Source organism: Sarcophilus harrisii, chromosome 5 (genome assembly GCF_902635505.1).
Source record: "Sarcophilus harrisii chromosome 5, mSarHar1.11, whole genome shotgun sequence".
Classification (NCBI taxonomy): domain Eukaryota; kingdom Metazoa; phylum Chordata; class Mammalia; order Dasyuromorphia; family Dasyuridae; genus Sarcophilus; species Sarcophilus harrisii.
Genome location: NC_045430.1, coordinates 29,579,781 through 29,593,796, shown reverse-complemented (window position 1 = coordinate 29,593,796; position 14,016 = coordinate 29,579,781). Strand labels below are relative to the sequence as shown.

General features: G+C 36.3%; 1 pseudogene; it reads left to right on the top strand.

The window, feature by feature from the left end:
• The first annotated feature begins 6,120 nt into the window (after nucleotides 1–6,120).
• On the top strand, nucleotides 6,121–8,800 carry LOC100931069 (annotated as a pseudogene).
• The last annotated feature ends 5,216 nt before the right edge of the window (nucleotides 8,801–14,016 follow it).

Sequence of the window (14,016 nt, the reverse complement as noted above, 5' to 3'; positions counted from 1 at the left end):
CAGATCTTTCAGATTCCAAGCCCTGTATTCTATTCACTGTATCACTTAGTTGCCTTGACAGGTCTGGCACCAATAACTTCTCACCAGGAAGGGATATATTTTTTTTTTCTGAGAATTGCTCTCTGTCTTCATCTCAGAAATTTTCCTGTGCTCCCTGTTCATCTTTCTCAGCTTCTGACTTGATGTACTTTCCCACCTTTCTGATTTCCTTCTCTTGCTAACCCTTTTCAAGTTCTCTCTGTGGTTGTCCCTCCTTAGAATATAAAAATTTGGGGGGGGGGGGAGAGATGACCATTCTTTTTGCATTCCCATATATTCCCAGCATTTATATAGTGATTGGCACATCTTTATCAACTGTGTCTGGCTCTTCAGGAGCCCATTTGTTTTGTTTTATTTTGTCAGAGATACTAGTAGTTTGCCATTTAACTGAGGCAAACAGGGTTAAATGACTTACTCCAGGGTCCCACAGCTAGGAAATGGCTGAAGCCAGATTTGAACACAGGAAGATGAGCCTCCCCGACTTCAGGCCCAGCATTTTATCCACTATGCCATCTAACTGCCTGGTACATAATAGGTACTTAATGATCTTTTTGTCTTTCCAATTTATATTCAATCTGGGGCCAAATCCTATAATTTCTACCTTTGCAACATCCCATTCTCTCCTCTGACCACATTACCATTCCTCCAGTTCAGGTCGTCCTCACCACCCACCTGGACTATTACAATAGCCTCCTGGCAGGTCTGCATGGTTTGTCTCTCCCATTCTAGTCCATCCTCCTCTCAGCTGGCAAAGGCTTTTTCTTAAAATTCAAGCCTGACCATCTCATTCCCCTATGGGAAGGAGAAAAAGGAAAGGAGAAAAAGGAAGGAGAAAAGGGAAGATAATGATAGGGTTCAAAAATCAAGGAGAAAATATAAGGAATGTTGTAAAGAACATAGAAGCTGCATAGCTTTGTCAGTTATATGATGAATTTCTTAGTTTACATTGCATTCGTTATGTCATGTTAGATGAATTTATTATTATACAATAATATTCTATTTTATAATGTAGATGGAAACAATCTTTTATTTGTTTTTTGTTAAGGATTTAAAAAATACATTATTGTCCATAGCCATCTTTTAGAATGTAAAAAGGGATAGGAATTATTTTTGTTTTTTCTTTGTTTCCTCAGCTTTAGTATATGGTTCTTGGCACAAAATAAGTACTTAATAAATTGAATTGATTTGAATTGAGTTAATAAATCACAGTAACCTCCTTTGATTCTTCATAAATAGTATAGAGTGGTAGAAAAGGTTTCAGAAAGTGCTGAGAGTTGTCTGGTCCTTGAATCATGAGCAAATATAAATTTAACTCTTGGGGTTCATCATGCATGACCTTGGTTCAGGGACCAGCAAGTTAACCTGCTATTGAAAGAAGTGAACCATATCTCTATTGACATTCTTTCTATAAGTGAAATGTAAAAGAAAAGAAAATTATGATTAAAGAGAAAGGTAAGAGAGGAAGAGAAAGGAATTGACAGAGTTGTTTTTTATCATGCACACAAGAGATTGGGAGTGGATTTGTGATTTCATTGATAAAAGGAATTCTCCAAGGGAGAAGCTTCCTCTATCCATGCGAGTCAGCCTCTGCTCTGCAATATACTCTTTTAAAAAACAATGACTTTTTAAAAATTCATTTTGAACTTAAATACAAAAATAAAAATAAAATTACATTTCTAAGTATATAGCACAACATAAAAAAAATAGATTTCATCTAAAACCACTTCACACTGTTTGAATATATACTTTTACTATATTATATACTATTCTTCCTCAAGAGACTTATGAGCTGTGTGACCCAACTATAAAATGGATATAATAATAGCACCTACCTCATTGTATTGTTGTTAGGTTCAAATGAAGTTGTGTATGTAAGATCTACAAATCTTATAACATTGTATATATGTTAGCTCATATTATAGAATCCAGGAATTCCCTAATATGAAGGTCCCCTGAAAGGTATCTTGGATTGGATATACATTGTTGAGTCAGCATATACCGCAAACCATAGCTCACAAACCTCCATTGATTCCAAGGATTCATTAATTTGAACAAAAGGTATTTAAGTGACATAGCGGAGTAAAAAACAAAAACAATTTTCTTCTTAAACAAAAGGTTATATTATAGGCTACCACACTACCAGTGGTAGAGGTCATATGCAAGGACGGCCAAAAGTATATTGATCAGGGCAAATCATACTTCCAATGCTATGTTTGAGAGTTTTGCCCTGAAAAATTTCCATTGTTCTTTGTTGATCTGTTTTCTTTGTTCCCACTTCCAAAACTTGCCCTCTGCTGCAGTCTATGTTGATGCTGTTCTATGATAGGCATCTCCATTGAGCTGTTACTGCTACTCAGTTGCCATTTACTGCTTTTCTCTCATTTTTGGCTCCATTTCCTCTAAGGTGGGGAATGGAGCCAAAGACAGGGTTTATCAGCTCTTTTAGCTCATACTCCTGGGGCTGAGTCAACTCTTTTATGGTGTAGGCACTAACCATCTACACTCAGTCAGCTATCTAGAAAAGCCATTACACATTTTAAAAAAATTAACTCTTATCTCAATTTCCATTTCCTTAATCTCAATGACTTTATCTCACTTAAAATTAGAAAAAAAATTAACTTCTTTCTAGTCTCCTTATGTCATTTATGGTACATAAAAATCTTATCCTGGGAGAAAGACTAAATGGGTCTGGGTAGAGCCGGTAATCTTTGTATTATTTTCCTGTAAATCACTAAATCCAATTCTATATCCTAATCAACATTTATTAAGCTCCTGTAGTCTGCCAGGCACTATGCTAAGTTACTGAAAATACAATAAAAAAAAAAAAAAAAAAAACAGTCCCTGCCTTCCAGAGTTTATAATCTAAAGGGGAAAACAACACACAAAAGAAGGCAAGAAAGGGTGGGAGTCTGGGGTAACTGGCCAAAAGGAGACTATCTGGTTCTATCAAGTTGAAACCAAGTATAGCAGCAGATGTAGAGTGGAGAGCAGATATAGGTATGATGTAGTAGCCAGAAAGCTGGGTCTGGAGTCTACAGTGGCTGTGTAACCCTAGGCAGTTCACTTAATCTGAAGGACTGAAGTTAAAGGGGATAACCATCTGCATCTTTGCAAGGAATTTCATGAAATTATACATTCAATCAATAAATGTTTATTCTCCCAGGATTGTTAGGGAATCATGAAATCATGAAAATCATGAAAGATAAGAGCAGGTGGGTGGAGTAAAGAAACTCAAGGAGTTTTCAAAAAGAAGAGATTAAATTGACACAGAAAATGTTAAACTATCCCCAGTTAGAAAGACCATTCGGAAATAAATTAGACTTGTCTGATTTGGTCCCTTGAATATCTTACAATTCAAAAGAATAAGAATCCACTCAAGATGTGACTCTAGATTTTCTCATACCTAGAATGTCAACATCCATAAGAGAATTGTACTCTTTAAGGCAGTAACTGTGGTAGAAGCATGCTTATTCCATTAATGCTCAAAGCATCTCTCAACAAAGAATAATAGATTTTAAAAGGGGAGGAACCTCCTACTTTCTCTAGTCCATAGGTTCTTAACCTGGAGTCCATAAATTTCTCTGAAAAAATATTTGGTGTTTTGCATGACTCCCTGTGTACCATATTTCTTGTCTTCTCAATGGGTGGAGGAAAGAAAAGAATTTAGAACTGAAAACAAACATTTTAAGAATTAACAAAAAAAATGGATAATAATTTCAATATAATTGGAAATTCTATTCAATATAATTGGAAACTCCCAATATGATTGAAAAATTATAGCTCTCCATATTTTATTTTTCATACATTTAAAAATATTATTCCTAGTAGGGACGCACAAGCTCCATCAGCCTACCAAAGGGGTCCATGAGTAAAAAAAGGTTAAGAACCTCTTCTGGTAAGTATGAGTGTTGACATCTGAATTTTTCATCCTTTTGAGTCTAAATTCATTGTTCTTTCTATTGTCTTATGACATGAAGCTGCTCTTTGGAAAAAATGTCTTGTGGGCCACATTGTAACGGGGTCATGAAATTTATAGAGTCATAGAATATTTAGCATTGGAAGGGAAGTAGAAACCAGAACTGGGATGAAGGAGAGATGAGAGAGAACCAGCCTTCCAAGGGAGCAACATGGTGGGGAACAGGAAATGGGGGTCACTTTTTATAATGACTTTTATTTTAATGAAGAAATATTCTATTAGGACACTAAATAATGATTCTTTCATAAACTCATATGTAAATTATTATTTTTATATACATAGATAATTTAATTTATATTGAAGTTTAACAAAGCATTTTCTTCACATTTACTCTGTGGGGGTTGTTGCTATTACTTTTATTTTGGTCCAGACTTGTGGTTTCATTATGGTAGGGTACTCTTGGTGATGAAAAGTCCATCTACCAATGAAAATCAGTGACTTCTCTAGAATTTAATCTTGGGGAGATGATTGGGAGAATTGAGAAGTTAATGATTTATTTGTTCAAAGTCATAGTCTATGTGTATCTGAGGAAGGACTTGAACCCAGATATACCCTATGCCATGCTATTGTTTGAAATATAACTGCTATTTCCCCAATTTTAATGGATAAGAAAACTGAGATTTCATTAAATCACATATTAAAGTTAGAAGGGATCACACACACACATACACACACACACACACACACACACACACACACCCCAATTGACAGTTGAGTAAACTGAAACCCAGAAAGATGAAAAGATTTGCTCATATGCAGTCAGTAAGTGTCATGATTTGAATCCAGAACCAGGACTATCTACTACCACCATTTATCATATACAAATGAGATAATATGTAGGCTTTTGTAATCACTCAAAAATGATATTGATTTCAGTTATTATTAGGGAGGAAAGAGGAGGATGGATTCTAGGGAAGCTATCCAATTTAGAGTCCCCAGTGTCTCATTATATTAATCAGTTCAGGTTCAAAAGTAAGTAAGTATAAGCCACGATACCCCTTACTGGGTTGCAAAGATCCCTTGGATTGAGAAATAGGAGATAAGGGAGGGAGTCCCAGCTCTGTCCAGAATATGCTGAGTCTTGAAGGAGCATCCCAGAAATAAGCTAGACTTGGGGTCCAGAAACCTGGGATAGAATCAGAGCCCTTACCAGCTGAGTGACTCTGGGCATGTCACATCACTAAAATCTCCTTGAATCTCAGTCTTCTCATCTATAAGATGGGCACAATAAGGACCACAGATTTTATTTTTTTTAATTTTAATATCTTTTTATTTATAAGTTATATGCATGGGTAATTTTACAGCACTGACAATTGCCAAACCTTTTGTTCCAATTTTTCCCCTCCTTCCCCCTACCCCCTCCCCTATATGGCAGGATGACCAATACATGTTAAATATGTTAAAGTATAAATTAAATACAATATAAGTATACATGTCCAAATAGTTATTTTGCTGTGCAAAAAGAATCGGACTCTGAAATAGTGTACCATTAGCTTGTGAAAGAAATCCAAAATGCAGGCAAGCAAAAATATAGGGATTAGGAATTCTATATGGTTCTTAGTCATCTCCCAGAGTTCTTTTGCTGGGTGTAGCTGGTTCAGTTCATCACTGTTCCATTGGAACTGATTTGGTTCATCTCATTGCTGAAGATGGCCAGGTCTATCAGAATCGATCATCATATTGTATTGTTGAAGTACATAATGATCTCCTGGTTCTGCTCGTTTCACCACAATTTATTCAGCCATTCTCCAACTGATGGGCATCCACTCAGTTTCCAGTTTCTGGCCACCACAAACAGGGCTGCCACAAATATTTTTTGCACATACAGGTCCCTTTTCCTTCTTTAAGATTTTTTGGGATATAAGCCCAGTAGTAACAGTGCTGGAGGATCACAGATTTTAGAAAGGGAGGAACAGGGAGGAGCAAAGCAGGTGGGTTGGGGGAAAAGATTATTAAGTCTATCCCCCTCAGAAAATGGAAGTTAGTAGCATATCTAGTAAATACAGTCTCAAAATCCAGTGTTTTTCTTTCTATTCTACACTGTCATTAAGGATCACATAACCCAGGTCCTCCTCCTTTTCTTCCTTTCCTTCCTCCACCACTCCTGTTGTTCCTGCTCCTCCTCCAGCTTCTCTTTCCATGGCAACTGGATAATGAAAAAGAGGGGTTAAGGTGATTTGTGCAAGCTCGGATCTCAGGGAAGGCCTCTTGATCCCAGTCATTCTGCACTCTTCTTATTGTATTGAGATGCCTCAGTAGGGGATTGAGAGAGAGAGACAATGACTGCAAATGTCGGCAGTTGAGATTCAAGTCATAGACCCAGTGTTACAAAGAAACACCAATGACCCCGTTGAGCAGATCTCAGAGACTCTTACAGGAACAAAGAGGCAATCAGAGGCTACTGTGCTGAGTTTTCATAACATCTGCTATCAAGTAAAAGTGAAGACTGAAGCCATAGGTTGTTGGAAGATCATTAAGAAAGAAATGCTCCTGAATGTCAATGGGATCAGGAAGCCAGACCTTAACACCATTTGGGTATCCACAGGTGGTAGCAAGTCTTCCTTGTTAGATGTCTTAGCTTCTAGGAAAGACACCTCCCATCTCCCCCCCATCCCTCTGAAATATCTAGACATGGTTTAACAAACGGAGCTTTTTTATATGTCAACTTCGAACATAACACAGGCTATATTGTACAAGATAATGTTGTAATGGGCAGTCTCACAGTAAGAGAAAAGGTACAGTTCCTAGCAGCACTTTAATGTCTTATAAGCATGAAGAACCTTGAAAAGAAGGAATGAATTAATAGGATTATCAAGGAGCTAAATTCAGAGACAGCAGCTGATTCCAAGATAGGAACTCTGTTTTCTCATGGTGTATCTGGAGAAGAGAGCAAAAGGACTAGTATTGGAATGGAGCTCATTTCTGATCTGTCTTGGTTTTGGATGACCCCACGATTGGCTTAGATTTCAGCATAAAAAATGATGTTCTTTTACTCTGGAAGATGCTATCTAAGCAGGGAAAAAAATCATCTTCTCTAGACATCAGTCTCAATATTCCATCTTCAAGTTGGTTGACAGTCTAACTTCATTGGCTCTTGGAAAATTGATTTATTATGGTCCTGTCTTGGAATCTTTTGTTTCTGCTAGTACAGTCAATTTTTTTTTCATTTACTCATAAATTGGTGATTTAGGCTACCATTGTGAAAAGGCCAAAGGTCTCCCACTATATCCAGGTCATTTCCAGTAATCCTTATCTATATCTTGCCACAGGATCCAGATGGCTTTGGAGGAAAGAGTGAGCTTGGTGACCTTTGCACAGCCCTCCCTCACTTAAATCCAACTCATTTGGATGTCGTAGCATCACCTCCCTGATGTTATGGTCCTCTTGGAGAATGAATGACAAACAATAACAATAATAATCCAATAGATTTCTTCCTGGCTGTCATTAATGGAGACTCCTCTGCTGTGCTGGTAAACAGAACTGGTAAAGTTAAGAAAACTGTAGAACCTGATGAGCATTATAAGCCCATTAGTGATAAATTAGCAGAAATTTATATTAATTCCCCTACAGAAAGGAAACTAAAGCAGAACTAGATATATTCTCTGTAAGCTTTCAAAAGATGAAGACTACTGCTTTCTGGAAATAACTTATATTACCTCCTTTTGTCATCAAATGGGTGTCCAAAAGGTTATAAAAAATTTTGCTGTGATTTAAGTTTTAAATAAATAAAATTTTTAAAAGATAAAATAAATTTGAATACACAAAAGTGAAAAACTTCTGCACAAACTACACACAGATATGTGGGGAGGAGCATAATGAGAAGGTAAAGAACAGAAAGTGGAAAATAATTGTATCACATTTCCTATAAAAGGGTTATTGACAATTAACAAATATAGAAGACCATAATTAATTCCAAAATCAATAAATTGTCAAAGATATTAATAAAATTAATAAAAACATACTATGCAGCCCTCAGGCTTCCATAGCTCAGGTCATTATCACAATTTTCCTTGGATTTTTGTAGGTGCCATTTTCTTTGAGCTTAAAAAGGTGATATCACTGGAAATCAAAACAGAATCAGGGACTTTTCCCTGACCAACAAACAGTATTTCAGCAGTGTCTCTGCAGTCAAGCTTTTGGTTATGAGGAAAAAAGCTATTTATACGCAACTATGTTAGGGGATACTATAGAGTTTCTTTATAATTTTTTTCCAAAGGTGTTGTCTGATTTACTACCTATGAGAATGTTTCCAAGCATCAGATTCACTCGTATAATGTATTTTATGTTAGGATTGAAACTGGAGGTGGGGGACTTCTTCTTCGTGATATTCACCTGTTGACATATGTATTTCATATATACGTTTCATATGCTTGCGAGTTTTATGATGCTAGCTGTTAATGCAGGTCAGAGTCTGGTATCTGGGGCCAATATTTTCGTGAACATTTCATTTGTTTTCATGAAGATGTTTTCAGGGTTATTAGTAAATATCTAAATCATTGTGCTCTAGCTTTTTGGGGTCCACCATTTCAACATTCCTTGAGATGGATATACAACGCCGCAATATAATGAATTTCTTGGTCAAAACTTTCTCCTACTATCAGCACAATAGCTCTGAACAGAACCTGTGAATATGCACTGTGTTCTGGAGAGGACTTTTTGAGAATCCAAGGCACTGACCTGTCTGATTGGGGCTTGTGTTCATGTTGCCTTACCCTGCTGCTGCTGATCATCATCTTCCTTACTGTTGTCTACCTGAAATTACTATTTCTGAAGAAGTTTTTATAAAACATTTTGTGAGATTAAAAAAAAAAAAGAATTACATAACCTACCACACAGGGATATGGGAAGCAAAGGATTCTTTAAACCTCAGAGTTATATAGAAATATGAGGGATTTCCTGAAAATTAAAAGATTTGGCTCAAATGATGGATGTCTGGGGTTACTTTAACCAGGTGATACAAGAACAATAAATAACTTGCCTCAGTCACTATCTTTCATTAGTTGCTTAATTTCTCTGGGGTGCAGTTTTTTCATCTATAAAATGGAAGTTAGATTAGATGACCTAAATGGTCTTTTCTAGACCCAGATATATAATCCTAGAGAATACAAAAAAGTTGGTAATTAACTTTGATGTATCACAGTGTTCTTTAACTGAATTCATTTAACTGATTTTTGCAGAAAAGGAGAGCATTTCTATAGCATGTACTAAGTGTTTTATTATTATCATATTTGATTCTCACAATGACCCTGGGAAGTAGTAATATTATTAAACGCCATTTTATAGGGGAGGAAAGTGAAACAAACACGGGTTAAGTGACTTAGAATTACACAGCTAGTTAAGGGTCTGAGGCTGGATTTGAATTTAGGTTTATTTGACTCCAGGCCCATGCTCTATCCAGTGAACCACGTAGCTGTGCAAAAGAACTGATTTTGGTCTTATATCTGGGATCATAGGGTTAAAGTTTGGGATCTGGAAGGAGTCATAAAAATCCAGTCCCCTCCTTTGGATCACTAGATGAAATATATCCCAGCATACCTTAAAGATATTGTGGGTCCGGTTCCAGACCACTGCAATAAAGAGAATATCGCAGTAAAGCGAGTCACATGAATTTTTTGGTTTCTTGGTGCATATAAAAGTTATAATTATACTATGCTGTTGACTATTAAATGTGCAATAGTATTATGTCTTAAAAAAACAATATACATATCTTAATTAAAAATACTTTAGTTCTAAAAAATGTTAACCATCACTTGGGCCTTCAGTGAGTCATAATGTGACTCACTGAAGTAGATGGTGGTGGATTTTGATTCTATGTTTATGGCTGCTTACTGTTCAGGGTTGAGCTTGCTAAAGGCTGGGGAGGGTATGGTAATTTCTTAAAATAAGACAAAGTTTGCCCCATCTATTGAGTCTTCCATTTACTTGAACACTTAGAGATTATTAATTAGTCTAATTCAATATTATTCCTTGAGTAATAGAGAGGCTGGGGGAGAGGAAGAAAGACCTGAAAGGATGGGTCTATGGAATAGTCAGAATACAATCAGAATACATTCAACATTTAGTGACTGTTTGCTGTCTTATAGGGAAATGGTTCATGGAGCCCCAAATTATAATAGTAATATCAAAAACCATTGATCACAGATCACCGTGACATATGATAATAATGAAGACATTTGAAAAATTGTGGTAATTACCAAATGTGACACAGCACATGCTGTTGGGAAAATGGCACAGATAGATTTGTTTGACATAGGATTGCTGCAGATCTTCAATTTGTTTAAAAAAATAAAAAAGGTAATATCTGCAAAGTGCAATAAAGTGAACTGCAATAAAACAAGGCATGCTTGTGGAATTGGAAGAGTACCTTCCAGACACCATCAAGTTCAATCCTTTCATTTTACAGAAGAGGAAGTAGAGGATCATTTGAATCCCAGGCCCTGACTCCAAAAGCAGTGTTCTCTCTGAAGAGCTACAAATAGAACCTGAGTATTTGAAGAAGGAAAACCTTGCTAGGGAGCCGAGGGGAGAGGAAGAAGGGAATCCTCAGATAAGCTAGGTGGTGATGGGTGAGCTCACTTTTGCTGCTGCCCCAACCTGCTAAATCCTGTGTAAGCATTCTTGTGCCCCCAATCATCTTTGTGAGTTCAGTATTGTGTATGTGGTAAGGGAGTAGGTAGTGGGAAGATGTAGGAAGAGAATGTGAGAGAGTGGATGTATGTGGGTGGGTGGGCTAGGGGAGCAGGGGGGGAGACAGAGCTCTCTTTGAATGTAGATTGGGGGTGTAGCCAATGGAAAATGTAGTAGAGACAGAGGCAAGATCAAGATGGGTTCCTGGCCACCACTAATTTAACCCAAATCACCCTGTAAAGCTGAGTTTTTTCCAGGTGAATGAAGAGTTTAGAGACTAAGCAATTAAGAGAAGTAGGTTCCTAAATGGAAAAGAGCCTTGGATTTGGAGTCTAGGGATTTGGGTCCCAATCCCAATTCTTCTACTGCTACCTTTGTATATTTGTCCCATGTCCGAAGTTGTCATTTACGTGAAACTTCTTCTGATCTTTTCCATGGAAGCTAGTTAGCAACCAGCCTTTCCATCTCAGACCTTGATTTTTATTAGTCTTGGGAACTTAGCATGTTAAATAGAATATAGTTGTGTGTGTGTGTGTGTGTGTGTGTGTGTGTGTGTGTGTATGCAGGATATATGCCCAATTTAAGGTTACTTAGTTTCCCTGAGCCTCAGTTTCCTCATCTGTAAAATAAAGATGGAGACTAAAGGGTTTCTAAGTCTATGGTCTAAGGCAGGAATGTCAAACTTTGCAAGTTGCAAAACTTGGGTTTGCAACCAAACTTGCAGGTGGGCAGCAGGCACCTGCAAATCCTAAAATTCTCTGTAAGTGCTAACTATTAACTCTCCAGTGTCCTTGGTCAAAGCTCTTTAATCTTGGTGCAACTCTATCTGGGGTCATGTAACAGAATGTGAGGATCACAAAAAAATTGGCAATAGTAACAGATTTCTGAATGCAGTGATCAAAAATCAATTCAAAAGGAAACACATAATGAATCCAAGATGTTTCTCGCACTGCTTGCCTGTGTTGCATTGTGCAATTTTACTGCAGCCTTGGTTCTGAACACCCAACATATGCCCTCTGCACTGTGCATGCACAAATGTTGCCAGAAACCCCTCTGCTCAGATCTGAGGCAAGGTTGCATACATATTTCCTAGGCAAAAAGAGTTGCAAAGTCTACAAAGTTTGCAAAAGTTTACAAAGCCAGGCAATGCATTAAGAAGAGAAATTGCCAAATGAACACTGATCCGAACTGATAGAGGTAGTTTCTTTTTTGATAGTTTCCTATATCAATGAAATCACAAGTATGGCATATGTGTATGTATATGTATATACACACATATATACATATATCTACATATGCAAACATTCACAATATACATATATTTTACAATCAAATATAAATCATCTTTCTTTTATTTGGCACAGCCCTAGGCAATGTATTAAGAAGAGAAATTGCTTAATGAGGATTGATCTGAATTGGTAAAGGGAACTTCTTAATTACTACTTTCTTATACCAGTGAAATCACAAATATGGAATATATGTGGAGATATGGATGTGTATGTTCACATATAAACACATATGTATACAGACATATATAATTTATTTTCTTATGGTACAGTTTTAGGCAATGTATTAGGAAGAGAAATTGCTGAACAAGTAATGATCTCAATTGGTAAAAGGAGTTTCTTCACTGATAGTTTCCTATATCATTGAAATCATAAGTATGATATATATTGTGTATATATATATATATATTACATATACATTTATGTATACAGGCATATATAAATCTTTTCTTTTTGTGGCATAGTAATAATTTATTATTTTCAGCCACCAAGTCACCCCAACTTAGTTCTATATGTATATATACATATCTGAATGCCAAAAATATATTTGCCTAAAAGACTATTTTACAAAAAACTCACTCAAGGCAGGTTCTCAGACGAGGCAATATAAGGACATAGTTAAGGTCTCTCTGAAGAACTTTGGAGTTGATTGGAAGACGAGAGACACTGGCACAGGACTGCCCCGAATGGTGTGTCTACACCAAAGAATGCTCTGCATTCTGTGAGTGAAGCAGAATTTCAGTAGCTCAAAAGAAATGTAAAATGACCAAATTAAAGACATCTTCACTCGAGATGTTCATGTGCATCATTTGTGCTTAACCTGTGGCAGAGCCTTCCAAGCTCATATTGGTTTGATCAGCAGTACCTTGATCCCAATATAGTGATATCATTTTGATCTCTTCAAGAACAAAGGACAACAACCAACCAAATACATATATCTATCTATGTGGATATATATACATATATATGTATGCGTATGTATGTATACATACATATATGTGTGTATGTATATATACATACATTACATATATACATATATGTATATATACATACATTACATATATTATATTGTATATATACATACACACACATATATATTATATGTATATATATACATACATTACATATATACATTAGGTGTGCATTGTTTTTGTTTTTATTTTTTTTTGGCTGAGGCAATTGGGGTTAAGTGACTTGTCCAGGGTCACACAGCTAGGACATGTGTGTGCATTGTTATTCATGAAAATAAGACCCAAAATCTCAAATAATTTTAGAAAAAAATGATTAAATTGCCTGATAGAGAAAAATCAAACAGAAAAGGAGGTGTGGCTTCCTCTCCCCCAGATTTTGCTAGCCTTTACTCTGACTGGACCACAGCTGGAGTATTGAGCACTTTTACTGGGGATAGCCTGACATTTGGAAAGATGATCAAGATGGTGATGGAGACAATACCATATGAGGGCTCAGGATTTTTAACCTGGGGAAGAAAAGTCTTAGAGGAGCACATGATCATTATCTTGAACTAATAACAATAATAACAGTTAATATTCCTTTAAAAGATTGTTTTCATCCTGTATTTAAACAGCAAAAAGAGTATTTCCATATACATGTCAAAATACAAAAAGGATTCTGTTTGAAATTGTAAAAAAAAAAAACACACTAGCTTTAAAAAAAATGTATAGAATAGGAGAATGGTTTCAGAAAAATGGTAAGAGGACTTAAATAAATAAATCAGTGAAGTGAACAGAACCAGGAAAACATGGTAGATAGTTACATCAATATTGTAACAATGATCAGTCCTGAAAGCCTTAACTATTCTGCTCAAGACAGTGATCCAAAATCTTTCCAAAAGACTCATGAAAAATGTTACTCACTTCCAGGGAGAGAAGTGATGAACTCTAAATGCAGTTTGAAGCACACTTTTTAAAGTTTCTTTATTTTTCTTATCTTTCCCCCTACCCCACCCATGTGGCTAACAAGGAAATATGTTTTGCATGATTTTACATGTATAGCATATTTCTTGTCTTGTCAATGGATGGGGGAGGGACTGGAGAGGAGAGACTTTGGAATTCAAAATTTTAAATCATA